This window comes from Nerophis lumbriciformis, linkage group LG16, assembly GCF_033978685.3.
Source record: "Nerophis lumbriciformis linkage group LG16, RoL_Nlum_v2.1, whole genome shotgun sequence".
Taxonomy (NCBI): Eukaryota; Metazoa; Chordata; class Actinopteri; order Syngnathiformes; family Syngnathidae; genus Nerophis; species Nerophis lumbriciformis.
The window spans coordinates 36,710,859-36,731,891 of record NC_084563.2 but is presented as its reverse complement, the minus strand read 5'-3'; the positions used below and the strand labels follow the sequence as shown (position 1 = coordinate 36,731,891).

At 42.5% G+C, this 21,033-nt stretch overlaps 1 protein-coding gene across 10 annotated transcripts in view; it reads left to right on the top strand.

Moving 5' to 3' along the window:
* Positions 1 to 21,033, top strand: part of ctnnd1 (catenin (cadherin-associated protein), delta 1) — a 120,397-nt gene that overhangs the window by 10,513 nt on the left and 88,851 nt on the right. For 3 of the 10 annotated variants that reach the window (XM_061977075.1, XM_061977076.1, XM_061977073.1), the window contains exon 1: positions 6,151 to 6,314. The exons of 2 other annotated variants lie outside the window; for them this stretch is intronic. The gene's annotated coding sequence lies outside the window, so the exon portion shown is untranslated. Of the gene's footprint in view, positions 1 to 6,150; positions 6,315 to 8,401; positions 8,452 to 21,033 lie in introns of those variants that run through there. 5 more of the 10 variants (XM_061977083.1, XM_061977077.2, XM_061977081.2 and 2 more) reach the window with 5 other exon arrangements.

Sequence of the window (21,033 nt, the reverse complement as noted above, 5' to 3'; positions counted from 1 at the left end):
TGATGAAGGCTTCCTTCTTTTCCTGGACTTCTACAAAGCTTTTGACTCGATCGAACATGAATTTATCTTCAAGACACTTGACAAATTTGGCTTCTGCAATTTTTTCCGCAAAACAATCAAGACCTTGTACTGCAATGGTAATAGCTCGATAAAGCTAAAATCTGGTACATCTCCAAGGTTCGAATTAAAACGTGGGATACGGCAAGGATGTCCTATTTCTCCATATTTATTTTTGTTAGCCACCCAATTGTTATCGGTTCATATAAAAACTAGTCGTTTAAAGGGGATCTCTATATTAGACAGAGAAATAACTATCAGCCAACTGGCTGACGACACAACACTCTTTTTGAAGAACTCTTCTCAAATTCCTCTTGCCTTGGATGTGATTCATGTTTTCTCTTTGGCTTCTGGTCTCTGTCTGAATGTGAATAAGTGTGAACTAATGGCTGTGAAGAGATGTGAAATTATGTCTATATGTCAAATTCCAGTTAAGGATAGTATTAATTACCTAGGAATACTTATCACTAAAAATCAGAGTTTTAGATCGGTCTTGAACTTTACTCCAATTGTAGAAAAAACTAAGAAAAGATTTAACCAATGGCTACAGAGAGATTTATCCTTAAAAGGCAGAACCTTGCTTTCCAAAGCAGAAGGTATCCCCAGGCTTATGTATGCGGCTATTTCTTTAGATATTAACCAAAAAATATGTAAGACTATTGACAAAATACTTGTTGACTTTATTTACTTACTTACTTACTTAGGCCTTAGTATTCCCTGAGGAACATAGGCTGCCAACGAAAGCCTTCCATCCATTCCGGTCTTGTGCCCTTCGGTCGAGTTGTTGCCATGACAGCCCCTCAGCCCTCATCTCCTGTTCCGTGCTTCTTCTCCAGGTTGTTCTTGGTCTCACTCTGTTTCTTTTTCCCTGTGGGTTCTGTTGCGTTTAGACCAGATGTTCCTCCAAGGGAATTTAAGTTACTGGTCAATCCCAAGTTCTTTTGATGACATATAAACTGAGTTTAAATGATCACCCAGAACAGGAATAGGTATTTTGCAATTTACTTCCAAAGCTTTGGAGAGACCAGCCTCGGACAACAAATTCAATTGCGCAGCCAAGTTGATCTGCCAAACATTACCCAAGTGCTGTGTTCTTCAATATGTCCCTCGCCCCCACCCTCCAGAACGAATACACATGTCTATTGTTCTCCTTAGCTACAGACAGGATAAGGTAACAAATAAAAGGGAGTATTGCTACTCCCTGCATTCCGAGCTCAAGGTAGTCCACAGTGTACCCTCGGTCATGAGATGGAGAAAAAATAGAAAGAGCACAAAGAGAAAACACTAGTTATTTCCAACATGACTATAGAAAGAAATAACTCTTAAATATGGATATATGTAGATATCTATCTCCGTCAGTTCCATGTTAGTGCCTGTTTGGTGATTGATTTATTGGGTTTTCTGAGTGTGTGGCCTATCCAGCTCCCCTTCCTTCTCCTGATTTGCAGTTCCACTGGTTCTTGTTTGGTGAGTTCCCACAGGTTGGCATTGGTGATGGTGTCTGACCAGTAGACTCCTAGGACCCGACAGAGGCAACGGTTTACGAATGTCTGTAGTTTAGTGAGTATGCTATTGGTGGTTTTCCATGTTTCTGATCCGTACAGCAGGATGGATTTGACATTTGAGTTAAATATTTTCAGTTTGGTTTTGAGAGAAATGTTTTTTGCTCTCCACATTGTGTTTAGTATGTTGAATGATGTTCTTGCTTTCCCTATTCTGGATTTGACATCTTCATCTGCCCCTCCATCTACACTGATTATGCTCCCCAAGTATGTCAAACTGACTACCTCCTCTAATTGATTATGGTCCATTGTTATTGGTGTATTGTTCTTGTTATTGATACCCATGACCTTTGTTTTTTGTGAATTGATCTTAAGCCCAAGAAATGCAGCAGCTCTTTGTAGTTTTTGTGATTTGTCCTGCATCTGTTGGTGAGTGTGAGCCAGGAGAGCTAGGTCGTCTGCAAAGTCTAGGTTCTCCAGTTGTTCGGTAAGGCTCCACTGTATGCCGGTTTTGCTGTTTTTGGTTGTTTGGTTCATGGTCCAGTCAATACAGAGGAGGAAAAGGAAAGGCGAGAGCAGACATCCTTGCCGCACCCCAGTCAGGACCTCGAAGGCCTCCAATGGGCATTTGTCATGTAGGACACGACATCGCATCCCTTGGTAGGTGCTCTTGATGATGTTGATGAGCTTCGGTGGTATGCCATAGTGTGCCATCAGCTTCCACAGTGTCTCACGGTCGACGCTGTCAAAAGCCTTTTCAAAGTCTATTAAATTAATATATACCGGTGAGTTCCATTCCATGGATTGTTCTATTATAATCCTGAAGGAGGCAATTTGGTCAGCACAAGATCTTCCATTTCTGAAACCAGCCTGGTTTTCCCTCAGTTGTGCATCGACCAATTTCCGCATCCTTTCTAGTAGTATGTGGTTGAGCACTTTCCCTGGCGTTGAGAGGAGCATAATTCCCCTGTAGTTTTTACACTCCCTGAGGTCTCCTTTCTTGGGAATCTTTATGATGTTGCCATCTCTCCAGTCTGATGGGACTTTTTCTTCCTCCCAGATAGCTTGCATGAGATGGAAAAGCATGCTGGAGGATGTTTCGATATCTGCTTTGAGAGCTTCTGCTGCTAGCTCATCTGGCCCTTCTGCCTTTCCTGTTCTCAGGGCTTTGATGGCCTTCCTGATTTCCAGTTTGGGGGGGGGGCAGTTTATTTCAAGCATGATTGGAGCTGGTGGAATATCTGCAATCAGTTGAGGGGGCTCTCTGTTGAATAGATCTTGAAAGTGATCAGTCCATCTCTGGAGTTGATCTTCCTTGGTTGTGAGGAGTGTACCATTTGTGTCTTTAATATGCATTTGGGCTTGTTTAAATTTGCCGGCGAGCATCTTTGTGGTTGGATAGAGTTCTTTCAGATTATTGTTTCCTGCTGTTTCCTCTGCCGGCTGTGCTAAATCCTCGATGTACTTATTTTTGTCCATTCTGACACTCTTCTTCACATCCTTGTTTACGACTTCATATTCTCTTTGTGCTGCTACCTTTCCTGCTCTAGTTCTGCATCTGTTAACTACCTCCTTTTTCTCCCTTCTCTCTAATGTAAATAATTCAATGTATATACCCTGATGATTATCTTGTGTGATGACTGTATTATGACGATAGTATATATGATAGTATATATCTGCATCATGAATCAATTTAAGTGGACCCCGACTTAAACAAGTTGAAAACTTATTCGGGTGTTACCATTTAGTGGTCAATTGTACGGAATATGTACTTCACTGTGCAACCTACTAATAAAAGTCTCAATCAATCAATCAATCAATCAGTCTCCTTCCATGTGGTCTTCAAACCTTCCCAAATCCCTTCTACAGTTCCTGGTGCTTGTGTTGTCTGGTCCTGTAGTGCTTGAAACCGGTTGTGTAATGTGACTTGGTATAGTTCTGAAGTACCTATATCTTGGAATTGTTGTATGTTGAATTTGATTTTCCCTCCTCTTTGTTTCATGCATTTCACTTTCAACTGGAACCTTGCTGTGACTAGGTGGTGGTCAGATGCAGCGTCAGCTCCTCTTCTCACTCTGACATCAAGCAGTGAGCGCCTGAATTTCCGGCTAATGCAGATGTGATCAATCTGGTTTTCAGTTGACTTTATTTATCCATCCATCCATCCATCTTCTTCCGCTTATCCGAGGTCGGGTCGCGGGGGCAGCAGCCTAAGCAGGGAAGCCCAGACTTCCCTTTCCCCAGCCACTTCATCCAGCTCCTCCCGGGGGATCCCGAGGCGTTCCCAGGCGAGCCGGGAGACATAGTCTTCCCAACGTGTCCTAGGTCTTCCTCGTGGCCTCCTACCAGTCGGACGTGCCCTAAACACCCCCCTAGGGAGGCGCTGGGGTGGCATCCTGACCAGATGCCCGAACCACCTCATCTGGCTCCTCTCGATGTGGAGGAGCAGCGGCTTTACTTTGAGCTCCCCCCGGATGACAGAGCTTCTCACCCTATCTCTAAGGGAGAGCCCCGCCACCCGGCGGAGGAAACTCATTTCGGCCGCTTGTACCCGTGATCTTGTCCTTTCGGTCATAACCCAAAGCTCATGACCATAGGTGAGGATGGGAACGTAGATCGACCGGTAAATTGAGAGCTTTGCCTTCCGGCTCAGCTCCTTCTTCACCACAACGGATCGATACAGCGTCCGCATTACTGAAGACGCCGCACCGATCCGCCTGTCGATCTCACGATCCACTCTTCCCCCACTCATGAACAAGACTCCGAGGTACTTGAACTCCTCCACTTGGGGCAAGATATCTTCCCCAACCCGGAGATGGCACTCCACCCTTTTCCGGGCGAGAACCATGGACTCGGACTTGGAGGTGCTGATTCCCATCCCAGTCGCTTCACACTCAGCTGCGAACCGATCGCAGCTGACTTTATTTAGAAAAACAAAATTAATTATATTAAGAAATCCGTTATAATGAACAATTACAATCAGGGTGGTCTAAACTATCTAGATTTCACTACACTCAACAACACATTCAAGATTAATTGGATACGACACTATTTGAAAGACCCTACCTCAATTTGGAACTTAATTTCTCATGATGTATTTTCTAACCTTGGAGGCTTAAAATTGTTGCTATTGTGTAACTACAACATTGATAGGATTCATGTTGCTCTTTCAAACTTCCACAAACAAGCCCTTCTAGCATGCTCTCTTATATACAAGCACAATTTCTCACCTATGAAATATTTCATTTGGAACAATAAAGACATATGTTACAAAAGGAAATCTCTTTTACTCAACAATTGGTTCAAGAATGATATTATTTTAGTGAGTCAGCTTTTCAATAAGGAAGGTAAACTTTTTAATTACCAATAATTTCTCAACCATTTTAAGGTCCCTGTGACTCCCAAACAATTTGCCATTGTATTTGATGCCATTCCAACAGGTGTTGTTATGTTGTACAGGGCTTATTCGTGTCCTCTTTCTGCTGTAAAAATTGTGAATGATCCACTTGACACTCCTGTGGAGAAACTTTGCTTTGATCAGAAAAATCTGCAGCTTATTCCAAAATGATTGTGTGTCTGTCTCCTATGTAATTGCGCTCTGGAATAATGTTGTGAATGACATCTGCTGGGTCAAAACGTGGTCCTTTCCAAACAGGTTTTACTTACCAACAAAGTCAAAGAGATATCTTTTAAAATCATTCATCGTTATTACCCTGTAAAGACTATGATAGTTAGATACAAGAAGGACATTGATGTTACCTGCACCTTGTGTAACATGCATCCAGAGACTGTTTAGCACCTGTTTTGGACTTGTGAAAGCACTCGATCACTATGGCAGGGCATCTGTCGCTTCATCCTGGACAATATTCATGACAAATTTGTGCTTTGTTTTAAAGATGTGCTATTTGGATTTACACTGTATGAAACATTTTTTTAAATGAATTTTACCTTTGCAACCTCTTTATATTATTGGCTAAGTTTTATATTCATAAATGTACGTTTCTCAATACCCGACCCTGTTTTTTGTGCCTTTAAAAAAGAATTAGAACTCTACGTTAAAACACTCTCTACCGCTAACAACCAAACAGCTGTAAAAACGATGATGCTGTGTTCCAAATTTAAGTTATTTACTGAAATTGAGTGAGCCTATGGCTTTGCACTTTGTTATATTTTGCATTCTATTTTAGTTACTTTGACTTTACAAACCCCTAGCGCTGTTTTGTACGGTTGTTGTACTGTTTCTGTACTTACTTCGATTATTATTTCTCAACTGTTTGTAAATGTTGAAATAAAATAAAAAAATGAATAAAAATAAAAATAATAACAATAATAAAAAAGTGGAGGAAAAACCGCGTGAGGGCGGTATTTGAAAGCAACTGAAAATACAGAATGTCGCTTAAACTTTACATTACCTGTCCGATATTAAAGTACAACTTAAATGACGCATTCGGTGTAATGCACAATTGATAAAACTTTACTTTGAAATTAAGACGTTGGGGGTGAATACAGTATGTTCCGCCAGGTTACAAAAAAGTGCATGTAACATGTAACAATAGTCCTAACTAATGAACACGTTACAATTACAATCATATTTACATGTATCTTCATATGTCCTAAAAAAATGCTGAATACATGTCCCCTCCTTCGTCCAGGCGTTGCTCAGCTACCGCCCACCTCTTCCTCCTTCTCCCCACAGTGGAGAAGGAAGAGCCCAGTCGAATGAACAACAACCCGGACACAGAGGAAGTTGCATAGGTGGGTGTTTTGTCTGACCTTAATTTCAGCGATATTACCGTGGTGGATTGTTTATTTCCTACATTGAAGGTATTTTGCTCGACTTTACATACTGGTTTTCGGTTTTCATAACGGCCAAACTCACTCCTTTTCCGGTTTGAGATTCGGATTTAACGTATGTGCAGTCGGGCTAGGCTAGGTTTGACTAGGCTAGGCCTGAAACTACATCGCCGGCACTTACGGAATGATAAAAAACAAAACATTGACAAGTGCAACATTCTCCAGAAACGGTTCGTGATTAATATGTTGGCTGCGTTTGTTTGAGATGTGTTGTCGCCGCAATGAAACAAAACTGGTTCTAATTTGGTAAAAGTTGTTAGCGTAATAGCTAACAGGAGCTACATGCTAAGTTTCTGCATTTGTTGGTTCGAATTGTTGTGAGTTGTTGTATTTTGGGCTAATATTTCCCTCAGTATATGCGTAACTTTAATTTTTTATATAAAGTGTATCCCAATATAAATACACATAACTTTCAACTTTATGATTGATGTGGGTAAAATAGTGACATTTGAATCTATATATATATATATATATATATATATATATATATATATATTCTGTTCGATTATTGGACACGGTCATTTGTACGCTTTTATTCGATAATTGGATAGTTGGATACGGATTAGTCAGAGTGACTAGAATACACGGAAGTGACCAGCCCGCCCGCTGTGTCACAGACTGTGAGGTCAAAGTCCAGTCTGGATTTCTTATCGCTTGTGTCATGATGAATTCTTCCTGAAAGTTTCGCTCATTCAACTTTTTTTTTTTTCAAATGTTGTTCATAGTGCTTCATTGGTTTGAGGAAGAGCAGGAATTATTGTTTTGGTGCAGACTCACCTGGCGCAACAAAAGCAAGAACCTGTTGCGTGGGTCCGGACGTGTGGGGTGTGGCGAGATAACAGGCGTGCTTCATTTCATTTTTGAATGTCTTTTGTGCAGGCTTGCACCTTCTCAACTTTCAGTGGGATCGGCAGGGATCTGCTGTTGTGGATTGCTGGTGGAGTGAGGCTGACAAGTTTTGCACTGCCTTCAAATCAATGCAGAACATGCGTGCATATATGTCACATTGATACATGCTGTCCGCCAGTTGGTTAGTGCAGTATTTTTCACCCTTTTTTGAGCCAAGGCACAATTTTTTTTATATAAAAAATCCGGCACCACCAGCAGAAAACATAAAAAAATTAAACTCGGCAGTCGATATTGACAGTAAAAAGTTGTTCTCGCAATTGTTGAACTCGAACCATAACCAACCATGCATCACAATAGCTCTTGTCTCAAAGTACTGTCACGTCACGCCGTGAATTATTTGGAGTTTTTTGGTGTTTTCCTGTGTGTAGTATTTTAGTTCTTGTCTTGCACTCCTATTTTAGTGGCTTTTTCCTGTAGCAGTTTCATGTCTTCCTTTGAGCGATATTACCCGCACCTGCTTTGTTTTAGCAATCAAGAATAAGACTATTTCAGTTGTGTGTACACTATCCTTCTTTGTGGAGACATTGTTGATTGCCATGTCATGTTCGGATGTAGTTTGTGGACGCCCTCTCTGCTCCACACGCTGCAAGTTTTTGCTGTCGTCCAGCATTCTGTTTTTGTTTACTTTGCAGCCAGTTCAGTTTTTAGTTTTTCGTTTTGCATAGCCTTCCCTAAGCTTCAATGCCTTTTCTTAGTGGCACTTGCCTTTTGTTTATTTTTGCTTTACCTTCACTCTGCCTCCCGCTGTCGTCTGCATATTGGGATAATGACAAACCATCGTTGTCATTCCTGACATCTACAAAGCAATTAGCTACCTGCTGACACCTACTGATATGGAAGAGTATTACACGGTTACTCTGCCAAGCTCTAGACAGCAAAGACACTCACAACGGCACATTATTTGCGGATTATAACTACTGGTTTGCAAAAAATACTTTTAACCCAGCTAGGTGAAATTACATAATCTCCCACAGCACACCGGACTGTATTTCACGGCACACTAATGTGCCGCGGCACAGTGGTTGAAAAGTACTCGGTTAGTTTTTGTGTTACTGACATGCTTTGCATCTGGCCCGCAGGTATGACAACGTTTACCTGCTGGAACAGAGATGCCAGATATTGAGGGCAGGTTTGAACAAGCTGTTTCTTCAAATATGCTCAGACTCTTTCCCTTATCCGAGAGGTTTAAAATGTTTCTTTGGCTTGCAAGAATTCATTCTAAGCCATTTTGTCTGTAAGAATCAGAAGTCTTTGCGGTGCAGCCTGTTGTTTTAGCCAGAGCTATCATTTGTGAGCCTCCGTAATGACGGGCTTTTAAACCATGATGGGTGTGCCGCTCTCCGAAGCTTCTATCCACACACTCCTCCCTGTCTCTCTGCTTGAACCGAGTTGTCATTACTGCACGACGGTTGCAGCGTGTTTGTTTTTTCATTTGAACAGAAATCACGTTGTCTCGCTATCCAAGCAACGGGAAACATGACAATCCATGCAGTGCTGTTGTTTTCAGCAATTGGATCACCTTTTTCTAAACGGTGGTGGCTCTCGCTTTTTGTACGTTTGTGTTGCTCATTGAGTCTTTTGACAATGTATTTTATGTTATTGTCCTTTGCTTTATTTGTTTTGGTTTGATTTCATTCCACATGATATCCAAGTAAATTTATACACAAGCAGACCTGCTACCATTTTGACCTTTGAAATACGCTTGCTTTGCTGGTCTTCAACAGCGCATTTTGTTGCATTTTGCCATTTGTCTGTTGTTTAGTCTCTGAAACCTTGTTTATTAATACCCCAGGAATTCACAATGTTTCGAACATGCCAATTATAACCAATACCCACGAACAATTCGTGTCTCCATAACTTTGGCCCTGTTTATACTGCACTCCAAATCAGATTTTTTTGCCCTCAAGATACAGATCTGATTGTTTTTCCAGGGTTAGGCATTTAGGATTATATTTTCATTTGCAATGCTGACCTAGCAAAAAGGCAGGACTTACATGTTAGAGATGTTCAAGTGCATACCTGCCAACTACTCCGGTTTTCCCGTAATTAGTACGGTTTTCATCAACCTATTCCGGGTTACGGTTGCAGTGATAAAAAATACGGTTTTTCATTAATTACATTTTTTTTTTTTTTAAAGTTTTATTCACGAAATTGCGTAACAACAATCACAATCGACACTGCTTCCCGTAACTTCCTATCGAGCCATTCCGAATGCCATGCGTGAGGCTATTTATAGCACCGCTGCCAAGCACGAGGCACCTGTTGCCCATTGTTTCCAAACGAGCGAACGATCATGGAATCAGCCGGAGAAAAATCGCAAACAAGTCTTAAACCGAAAAGAAAACTGCAGTCATTCCGTGAAGAATATTCAAAAGCCTATCCAGGAATAATTATCCGTTCCAAAAAGGGTGAAAACTACGCGAATTGCACCTTGTGCAGACAAGATTTTTCGATCGGACACGGAGGAATTGGCGATGTAAAAGACCACGTTGGGACAAAAAAACACAAGTCTAATGCCGTTGCTAAATTTGGATTTTAGCCACAAAAAGGTAATGACACCAATGTTATCTATTGGAATTGTTTAGTACTGTTATACTGTTAAAAGTGTTTATACTATTATTGCTTTCAAGTCCAAGTTGAAGAAATCGTGTTAAATGTTGACAGCATAACTACCAAAATACAGAAGTATGTCCTTAATATTTTTGCAGTGCTATTTCTGTTGAAAAGTTAAAATGATTACATTAGAGATGTGATGTGCCACTTTTCAAGTGTCTGATGGCTTAAATTAATTTTCATTAATTTTTCATATTTTGAATTCTTTTGAAAGGCTTACAAAAAAACTACATTTGAATTGTAATTCCATGCTATTGACAGGACTATTAATTTTAATGAAGTTAGTTTACCATGTTTACAGTATGATAATTGTGATAGAAATGTGAATTTTAGGCACAGAATATTTTTTACAATTGAACAAGGCAGTAGATTATACAAGCTTGGACAGAAAGTTAATAATGACACCAATTTTTTTTTAATGGAATTGTTTAGTACTGTTTTACCATTTGTTTACTGTAAAAAGTGTTTATACTGTTTATACTTTCAATTAACAAATTGAAGTCTTGTGAAAGGTTGACAGGATAACTGGCATTAACTGTCAAAATAATTTCAAGCTATTGAAGTTAGCTTACAGAATAAACATGTCAATCAACTCATATGATTTTTGCTGTAATATTTTTGTTTTGAAAAGTCACTGTGACTGATAGAAAAGTGATGGTTTTAGCAACATTTTAACCTGTCTGAATGCAATCAATCATTTTGCGTCGCCCCCCTGAACCCCCCACCAGGACTTTGTCCTGGACCTACCGGGGCCTGCGGCCCCTGGACCCTGGCTACTAGGTTTTTCTGATTTCAAAAGTTGGCAGGTATGCAAGTGTAATGATAATGTCTCATCATCTCTCATTTACCAATCAAGATTTGCGCCATAGATTGCGCTCAACAGTTTACAAATGCTCTTAACAAACGGGGGTAAATGTGTTGGAACATACATTAATGTTTAAGATGGACACATATTTTTTAAGAATCAGAATCAGAATCAGAATCAGCTTTATTGTCATTACGCAAGGTAACGAGATTGAGGCCATTCCATACAGTGCGATGTGTGCATGCTAGAAAAACAATGTGCAAATATATAAAAATATAAAAAATGTAGAAGTGCAATGAATATGGTGTGAAATGAATATATACATGAAAAAAACAAAAAACAAAAACAGGGTGGTTGGTGGAATGGGTTATTGCACCGAAGAGAAGGCAGTTATGAGGGACAATGGGGCAGTCCGTTCAGGATGGTTATGGCCCTGGGGAAGAAGCTGTTCTTTAGCCTGTTTGTTTTGGTTTTAATGCACCTGTAGCGCTTCCCAGAGGGCAGCAGGTGGAACAGGTCAGAGCCAGGGTGGGTGCTGTCCTTGATGATGGCACTGGCTCTGTTGAGGCAGCGGGAGGTGTAGATGTCCGTCAGAGAGGGGAGAGGGCGGCCGATGATCTTCTGAGCCGTCTTGACCACTCTTTGCAGCCTCTCCCTGTCTGCTGCAGTGCAGCTGCCGTACCATACCGTAATACAGTAGGTCAGCAGGCTCTCGATGGACGAGCGGTAGAAGGTCAGCAGCAGGTCAGGCTTCAGATTGTACTTCCCGAGGACTCTAAGGAAGTGTAGCCGCTGCTGAGCCTTCTTGATGATTGATGTGGTGTTGACTGTCCAGGAGAAGTCATTAGAGATGTGGACTCCAAGGTACCTGAAGGTGTGGACCCTCTCTACACGCTCGCTGTTGATGTAGAGGGGGGCAGGGTCGGTGCTGCTCCTCCTGAAGTCGACGATGATCTCTCTGGTCTTGCTGGTGTTGAGAGCGAGGTTGTTCTCCGAAGACCAGGCCGTCAGCTTCAGGACCTCCTCTCTGTAGGCAGCCTCGTCACCCCTGGAGATGAGCCCGACCACTGTGGTATCGTCGGCGAACTTGACGGTAAGGTTGTCACTGTGGGCCGGACTGCAGTCATGGGTGTAAAGGCAGTAGAGGAGGGGGCTCAGCACACAGCCCTGTGGGGAGCCGATGCTCAGCGTGCGGGAGGATGAGAGGTGCGGGCCAAGTCTCACATTCTGGGGTCGGTCCGTTAGGAAGTCCCTTATCCAGGCGTTTGTGAGAGGGGGGAGGCCAAGAGTGTCCAGTTTATTGCAGAGTCTGTCCGGGATTATTGTATTGAAGGCAGAGCTATAGTCCACAGAGAGCATCCGGACGTAGCTCTGCTGCTGCTCCAGGTGGTTCAGAGCAGAGTGGAGAGCAACAGCGATGGCGTCCTCTGTGGACCTGTTCGCCCGGTATGCGAACTGGTGGGGGTCGAAGTCTGGAGGGATATGGTCCTTGATGTGCTGGAGAACAAGTCGCTCGAAGCACTTCATGATTACCGGAGTGAGGGCCACTGGTCGGTAATCATTCAGGCTGGTGATGGGAGACTTCTTCGGCACCGGGATTATTGTAGATGACTTCAGGCAGGATGGGATGACTGCCTGAGCCAGGGAGAGGTTGAAGATCCTGGTGAGGGGGGGAGCGAGCTGGTGGGCGCACGTCCTGAGCACCTTTCCAGGTACTACGTCTGGTCCGGTAGCCTTCCTGGGGTTCACAGCCAGGAGCACTCGTCTGACACTGTGCTCCTGTACAGTGAGTGGAGTGGCGCCGGAGCCCGGTGGGGGCGGGGGCAGGGCTGGAGCAGATGAGTGTCGCTGGGGGGTTTCGAAACGGGCAAAGAAACAGTTAAGCTCCTCTGCCAGTGTCGCACTCTGATCCGCAGTTGTCATATTGCAGCCTCTGAAGTTCATGATGTCATGAATGCCCCGCCACACCTCCCGTGAGTTTTTGCTGGACAGATGGGACTCTATGCACCTCCTGTGGTCCGCCTTTGCTTTTTTAATCCCTCTCTTCAGGTCGGCTCTAGCAACACTGTACAGTGCCCTGTCCCCTGACCTGAAGGCTGCGTCGCGGGCCCTGAGGAGTGTGCGGACCTGGCTGGTCATCCAGGGTTTCTTGTTGGGGTAAACCCGGATGGTTTTTTCCACAGTCACATTCCCGATGCAGAACTTTATGTAGTCCAGCACCGTTCCTGTGGCTGTCTCCAGCTCCTGTTGTTGGAAGAGGTCCCAGTCTGTGTGTTGGAAGCAGTCCTGAAGTTTGGGGAGTGCATCGTCAGGCCAGGTCATAACAGTCTTTGTGATAGGCCTGGCCTGGCGTCTGATGGGGGTGTAGGTAGGAGAGAGCATGAGGGAAAGATGGTCTGACTGTCCAAGCTGGGGGAGGGGTGTAGCTCTGTACGCGTGCTTTATGTTGGTATACACGTGGTCCAGGGTGTTCTTGCCCCTTGTAGAACACTTCACGTGCTGGTAGAACTTAGGGAGTACAGTCTTCAGATTGGCCTTATTAAAATCCCCTGCTATGATATGAACACCGTCGGGGTGGGCCCGCTGCTGTTCGTTGACGGTGTTCAGCAGAAGAGAGAGCGCTGTGTTTACTTTGGCGTCCGGTGGAATATACACAGCCGTGATGATAACAACAGACAGCTCTCTCGGGAGAAAAAAAGGCCGACATCTAACAGACATGTACTCCACGTCCGGGCAACAGTGCTGTTCAGTGATTGTCCCGTTGTTGCACCAGTTCTCATGCACGTAGATACAGAGTCCTTAGTTCTGTCCCGGCGGAGCAGAGTGCGTCCGGCTAGCTGCATGCTAGCATCGGGTATTTCCGGGTGAAGCCAGGTTTCGGTGATAATCATAGCACAACAGTCCCGAACATAGCGGTTTCCAGCAAGTTGTAACTCCAGGTCGTCCATCTTCTGTACAAGGGATCTGGCATTAGAGAGGAACAGGCTCGGTAGAGGTGGCTTGTGGGGTTGTTTCCTAAGCCTGAGCAAGACGCCGGACCTGCGGCCACGCTTCTGCTTCCTCTCCCTTCTCCGTCTGCGCCGTCCCCCAGACCCGACAACAAACCACGGAGAGCCCTGTGCTCTCGCTATGTCATCTGGGATGTTGTGCTCGTGGTGAAAGTCGCTCGAAACAGATATCTGGTGCGAGTTACCGATATCCAAGAGTGACTGGCGGGTGTACCGGGTGTTTGCAGTACAGGTGGTGCACAAAAGGAAAAAAAACATGAAGAAAAGAAGGAAGAAAGAGCACTGAAATGGAGAGCCGTAAGCCGCTGCGTCTGTGCGCGCCGCCATCTTTGAATATATACTGAGAATATCTGCAAATTGTGCACAACAGAGCAGATCACAGACAAGAGAGCCTTTGATAATGTTTCTTTTTGTAATTATAATAACTTATTGCTTAGTTCCCATCCATTTTCTACCGCTTGTCCCTTTTTTTGGGGGGGGGGGGGCTGGAGCCTATCTCAGCTGCATCCACACCCTGGACAAGTCGCCACCTCATCTTTGTAATTAATTAAAACAGTACAGTAATGTGTCAGTGAACTCAGACTATGTGCTTTTTCTAGGGATGTAACCGTATTATAAATACTGCAGTCTTTCGGTTTCAAAGCTTTTTCAAAAATACAGTGACGTGTGACTGTATCAAATACAAACTTTGTGAGTGTAGTTTTCTTTCTGGCGTGTTAGCGTTAGCTGGGTCTGTACATAAACTACATCTCCCAGAATCCTTTGCGCATCTCAGGACCGGCAAGGTGGGGGCATTGAACGACGTAAGCAGGAATTGAAGTATGTTCGTACTCGTTAGATCAAATATATTGTTTTTTTGCACATTAAATCTGTCCATATCTGGTTGATTTATGTTGCTAACAAACAGACAAATAGGCACAGGCCAAAACATAGTCTTTGGCAGAGGTAAGCAAGTTTGCGTTCTGCAAAGCGAACCGCGCCACTTTTGTTTTGAGTGTTTCCAAGGCGACACGGCCAGCTGGTCTCGCCGCACTGCGGGAAATCACCCCAAAAAAATGTTCAGCGCAGGAAATACGATTAATGAAAAATCTACTTGACATGTCCTAAATCCATCAATCTATTTTTCTACCGCTTGTCTCTCGATGTCGCGGGGGGCTGGAGCCTATTCTAGTTGACTCGGGCGTAAGTAGGGATGATGTTTGATAAGAAATTATTGAGTTCGAGCCCATTCTCAAATCCTCTTATCGAACCGATTCCTTATCGATTCTCTTATCGAAACCAGATAGGTTGTTGTATATGGAAAAAACCCACAATATTTGGTTTAACAAAAGCTCACTTTTATTTTATAAGAAAAAAATAAAATAAAATAAATAAATAAATATTGACTGTTACCCCCCTAAAAAATATATATATATAAATTGACTGTTGTTGCCCAAAGTATATTAAGTGGGATTTTTCAGAAAAACAAATGTATACAGTAACACAAAAACAACCTTTCTCTGTGATCACTATAGGTGTATAAATAATAATATAGTGTTAAATAAAATCAGTCCCTTGGGCACAAAACTGAAAATAATACAGCTCTCCAAAAAGTGCACTTCTGCTGCTATTGGAACATATTAACTACACACACTATGACATTAAGAACACCGCAGTCATCAATCAACAATTCTTCCCCTCTTACACGAGTGCGAAGCCTGGCAGTAATTGCATATTGCCTGTTCTGCCCTCACTATACGTGTTGATGTTATACAGCTTGGCAGACAGCTAACAAACAATCCAAAGCAGATTAATCCATTTAGGCTTTTTATTGTTGTTGATCTTGCTTTGTCTTTTCCTATCTTTACTTTTGTCTTGCACTGGACTGTTTTTTTTTTTTTTAAACTGAAATACACACAATGACAAATGTATAAGCTATGTGATTCAATTAACATACTGAAATGTAATACACAATATGTAAATATTAGCTTCACACAAATATACAGTACTATCATCAAACAAATACTTCTGAGTGTTAAAACTATTTCGATGGTGGAAATCTACGACTGGCAGCCATTTTAAGTCCTCAAAACATCCATTGAAACAGTGCACACAAATCGTTTTTCAATAAACATCTTAGTATCAAACTTAACCACTTTCCACCTTAATATTGAGTTACATAAACAAGTTAAACAGTTTACTTACAGACTTAGCTTTTCCAAGGCTTGTAAGAGCTAACACAACTTGTCTACTTCTCAATTGTCTCAACCCGGAAGTGCCCAAACTAATGACGCGTAGTATTTTCATATCGCCACAAGGTGTCAGTAAGAGTCTACAATCAATTGGGCATAACATTGCAGGTCCCACAGGGCATTTCCTGTATGTGGGAAGGGGTTCGAATAAAGAACCAAATCTTTTTCTTTACTATAGTGGCCTCGATAACGGGAACCGGTTCTCAAAAAGGGATTCCGGTCCATGGAATCAGTTCTTTTCTTATCGAACAACCGGGAGAACCGATTTCGAACATCATCCCTAGGCGTAAGGCAGGGCTGGACAAGTCGCCGCCTGATACACCGTCACGCTGAAAAGATATTTGAAGCCACAGAAGCCAAACATCAGTTTGTGAAGGTATTTTCGTTATTAAAAGTTATATTGTTAGTTTACTTTTCTGAGAAACATTTTCCAGGCTAATACAAAAAATTACCACTGTATGGACACTGCTTCCCACTAAGTAAAAGTTGAAAGACACTAAATTGTACGTTAATCTTTTACACTTCTAACACTGGATGTTTACAGTTACTTTAAAGACATTATTCTGTTAAACATTTGCACTTAGAAATACTTATAATAAATACGACTGGAACATTTTACTTTGTTTGTGTTCAATTAAAGTTAAAAGTTAAAGTACCAATGATTGTCACACACACTAGGTGTGGCGAGATTATTCTCTGCATTTGACCCATCACCCTTGATCACCCCCTGGGAGGTGAGGGGAGCAGTGGGCAGCAGCGGTGGCCGCGCCCGGGAATCATTTTGGTGATTTAACCCCCAATTCCAACCCTTGATGCTGAGTGCCAAGCAGGGAGGTCATGGGTCCCATTTTTATAGTCTTTGGTATGACTCGGCCGGGGTTTGAACTCACAACCTACCGATCTCAGGGCGGACACTCTAACCACTAGGCCACTGAGTAGTGGCCTAAGTGTGCTTATCCTAAACATTCCTGACACTTCCTTTTACACACTATGGCATTTTTTCCAAGCTTTTTTTTTTTTTAGACCTACACCGCAAAAATACCGTATGTGAAATTTAATATCGTTACATTCCTAGCTTTTACTGCCATCTAGTGTCTACTTCTGGGCAGTATAAAACATATAACACAATACAGTATTTGTTTTCCAATTGTTTTTGCATTCCTGTGATTTGTGAGATTGGAGGGAAACCCCAGTATTTTGGAATTTTGCCTATCGTTCAGAATCACTATGAAAGACATGACGATGGATTTATTTATTTTAATGCATTCTAAATATTAAATAAATGGATCAAAAGTCCACTTACAATGGAGCCTGTGGGAGTGTTTATATACCTCCGTTAGAGGTATATAAATATGATGTAAGTATATATGTAATGTAGTAATGGGCACATTTCTAATAACATTTTAATATTTACGTATTTTGATCATTTTAAGCATACACGGCACATTACCGTATTTTCCGCACCATAAGCCGCCCCGTGTTATAAGCCACGCCTTCAATGAACGGCATATTTCAAAACTTTGTCCACCTATAAGCCGCCCCGTGTTATAAGCCGCATCTAACTGCGCTACAGGGAATATCAAAAAAACAGTCAGATAGGTCAGTTAAACTTTAATAATATATTAAAAACCAGCGTTCTAACAACTCTGTTCACTCCCAAAATGTACGGTAATGTGCAAATGTGCAATCACAAACATAGTAAAATTCAAAATAGTGCAGAGCAATAGCAATAACTTAATGTTGCTCGAACGTTAATGTCACAACACACAAAATAAACATAACACTCACTTTCTGAAGTTATTCTTCATTCATAAATCCCTCGAATTCTTCTCCTACGGTGTCCGAATTAAAAAGTTGGGCAAATACGGGATCCAAAATGGCCGGCTCCGTCTCGTCGAAGTCATCAGAGTCAGTGTCGCTGTTGTTTTTCCAGCAGTTCCGTGAATCCTGCCTTCCGGAAAGCTCGGACCACAGTTGAGACCGAAATATCCGCCCAGGCATTTACGATCCACTGGCAGATGTTGGCGTATGTCGTCCGGCGCTGTCTCCCTGTCTTAGTGAATGTGTGTTCGCCTTCGGTCATCCATTGTTTCCACGCCGTTCGCAGTCATGCTTTAAATGCCTTGTTGACACCAATATCGAGCGGTTGGAGTTCTTTGGTTAATCCACCCGGAATGACGGCGAGTGTTGTATTTGTGTGCTTCACTTGTTTTTTGACACCATCTGTGATGTGGGCGCGCATGGAGTCGTATATCAACATGGACGGAGCTGCGTGAAAAAAGCCACCCGGCCTCTTCGCGTAAACTTCCCTTAACCACTCGCTCATCTTTTCTTCATCCATCCATCCCTTCGAGTTAGCTTTTATGATGACGCCGGCTGGAAAGTTCTCTTTTGGCAAGGTCTTCCTTTTGAATATCACCATGGGTGGAAGTTTCTGGCCATTAGCATGGCAAGCTAGAACCACAGTGTGTCGCTTAGTAGGAGCCATTTTGTGGTCTTTACAGATGTAAACACACAAAGGAAATGAAACGTAATACCCGCGCGCTTCTTCTTCTATGGGGGCGGGTGCTTACCTTGGCGGTGCTTACCGTAGAAGAAGAAGCACTTCCTCTTCTACGGGGAAAAAAGATGGCGGCTGTTTACTGTAGTTGCGAGACCTAAACTTTATGAAAATGAATCTTAATATTAATCCATATATAAAGCGCACCGGGTTATAAGCCGCACTGTCAGCTTTTGAGTAAATTTGTGGTTTTTAGGTGCGGCTAATAGTGCGGAAAATACGGTAATTTAAAAAATGCATCACAACATTTGCTTTTTTTCTTCATTGCTGATTTCTTCTCACTGCAGGCTTTATGAGTGCCATAAAACAAAACATCACGTCTGTGTCGAGAGGCAAGCATATGCTACACTGTCTCGTTCTTCCCCTTGTAAGTCCTTTCGCCAAGCCAAGAAAAGGGCTGTGATTGGTTGACTTGTGGAACATAATTTCCTGTGTCAATCAGAAGGCATTCTCTGATTTTAGATTGTTTGCAATAAAATTAGTGTTGTAAGGCATTGATTAGTTCCAGTGGCAATAACACTCCTCTTCCTTGTTTAATCACCACAAAATAAGCTAAAAAGCTAATGAGAGTTGCTCGGAGTTAACGCCACGTCAAACGCTGAACCTCAATGAAGAGCCATAAAAGCCGGGGAATTTCAAAGCGCAAGCCAAATGGCCCATGACTGTTTTTTATTGGCCCGCGGCAAATTGATCATCATTAATTTCAGGTCGCTTACGGTGATCAGCTGTTAGTATACATTAACTTGATAAAACATGGCGGAAATTACTGTTACAAGATACAGCAGTACTAAACAGTAGGGATGCAATGGTACTTGGCATAAACCTGCACGGGACAATGCGCCCTTGTGGACTATGGTCCTATGTGTGTTAGTGTACATGTGTTTTTGCAAGCGTGCCTGTCCACCGTCGCGAAAGTCAGGCTCCCCACGACATACATAATGTCCAATCACTGTTGTGCCTCTTTCCCCTAACACACTGTAGCTCTAAGTGGAGCCGAGAATAAAGAAATATGGCCAACACTTACATAGAAGTTGAAACACAACATTTAGGCGTTGCTCACACTGCAGGTCAGTTCCGAATTTTCTTGCCCATATCAGAATCAGTTTTAGTGACCAAGTACAGTATGTGCAACACATTAGGAATTTGACTTGGTAGACTGTGCTCTCCTTCTTCAATGCAAGAAACAAAGAAAAACGTGAGAGAGCACAGTGCCATGGCAGCCATCTGCGGCGCCATCTTGCCATGAAACAAAAGACCAAACAATAAAGAACACAAAGGACATAAAATACATTAAAGGAGTACAGAGCTACAAAAAAAGAACGAGAAAAAAAAAAGGAGAAATAAATAACACAAATTACGCACATAAGATTGCACCATGCATAGAGCTGGGGTTGGGTTCAGCACGGCCAGAGACCAGGAACAGACCCAACAAAGCAACCAAAAGAGCCATCTCAGGCTGCCATCTTAGGCTGCCCACTTGCTATCGGCCCATGTCTCGTGTGACTTGTATTAGATTTTTTAATGTCAATGTGAACAGTACAATTCAGAATTTTTCAAATTCGACCCAGGCCACTTTCGTATGTGGCTATATAATCAGCAGGGCTCGAATTTAACCTCGGCAACTGCGGCAAAAGCCGTGACCACCCTCTCATTTGCCGTAATGCCCTACATTATTACCAACATTTGCGGCAACACATGCCGTTACAGCCTTTGAGTTTTTACTTGTTAATGGACGAGGGATGTAATGGTCAACGTCATAATGCTAATTTGTGATCCAGACAGTTAGTAATACCGTCTACGTTAATAATTACAGAAACCCTGTCATTTATTAATCTATTTTAGGCAACATGAAGTCAGGCGCATGCGTACATGGACTTTATAATCATTGAGGACCATCAACACACAAACTTTGCTCCGGAAATTTCCCCTACGAACAAATGGAGCTAAGCGTTTGGTTTACCGCCAGGTAGCGTTGGACAGAATGATAAAGTTTTTTGATTGAGGTTGTCAAGAATAGCTGCCTCTCTGAATAGCCATGGTAATATTTAATGATCATGTTGCCGTATAAACAATGCCAACACTGTCATAAAGCTGTGCCATATAGTGAGACCACACCTAACAACAATGACAAACACATTTAGGGAGAATATCTGCAACACAACATAAACACAACAAAACAAATTCACAGAATTATTTGCAGCGCCAACTCTTCCGGGACGCTACAGTAATTTTCCCTTGCTTCCCGCTGTGCATTTAAGAGCGCACTGTTGTTAGATGGAGACAGGTGTGGACAATATTGGAGACATACACACTTGTCCCCACACTAAAAGTAAACAGCGAATGAGAAAAACTATATGATGTTGCTTTCATTTTGACAATACAGCGTCCATCAGCTGCTGTGACTGAGAGTTAATGAGGTGAGGAAACATGCTGCAGTTGATGTGTGGAGAACGTTGTCACAACTTGTTTATAAAGTCTTTACTTTGTTTACTGG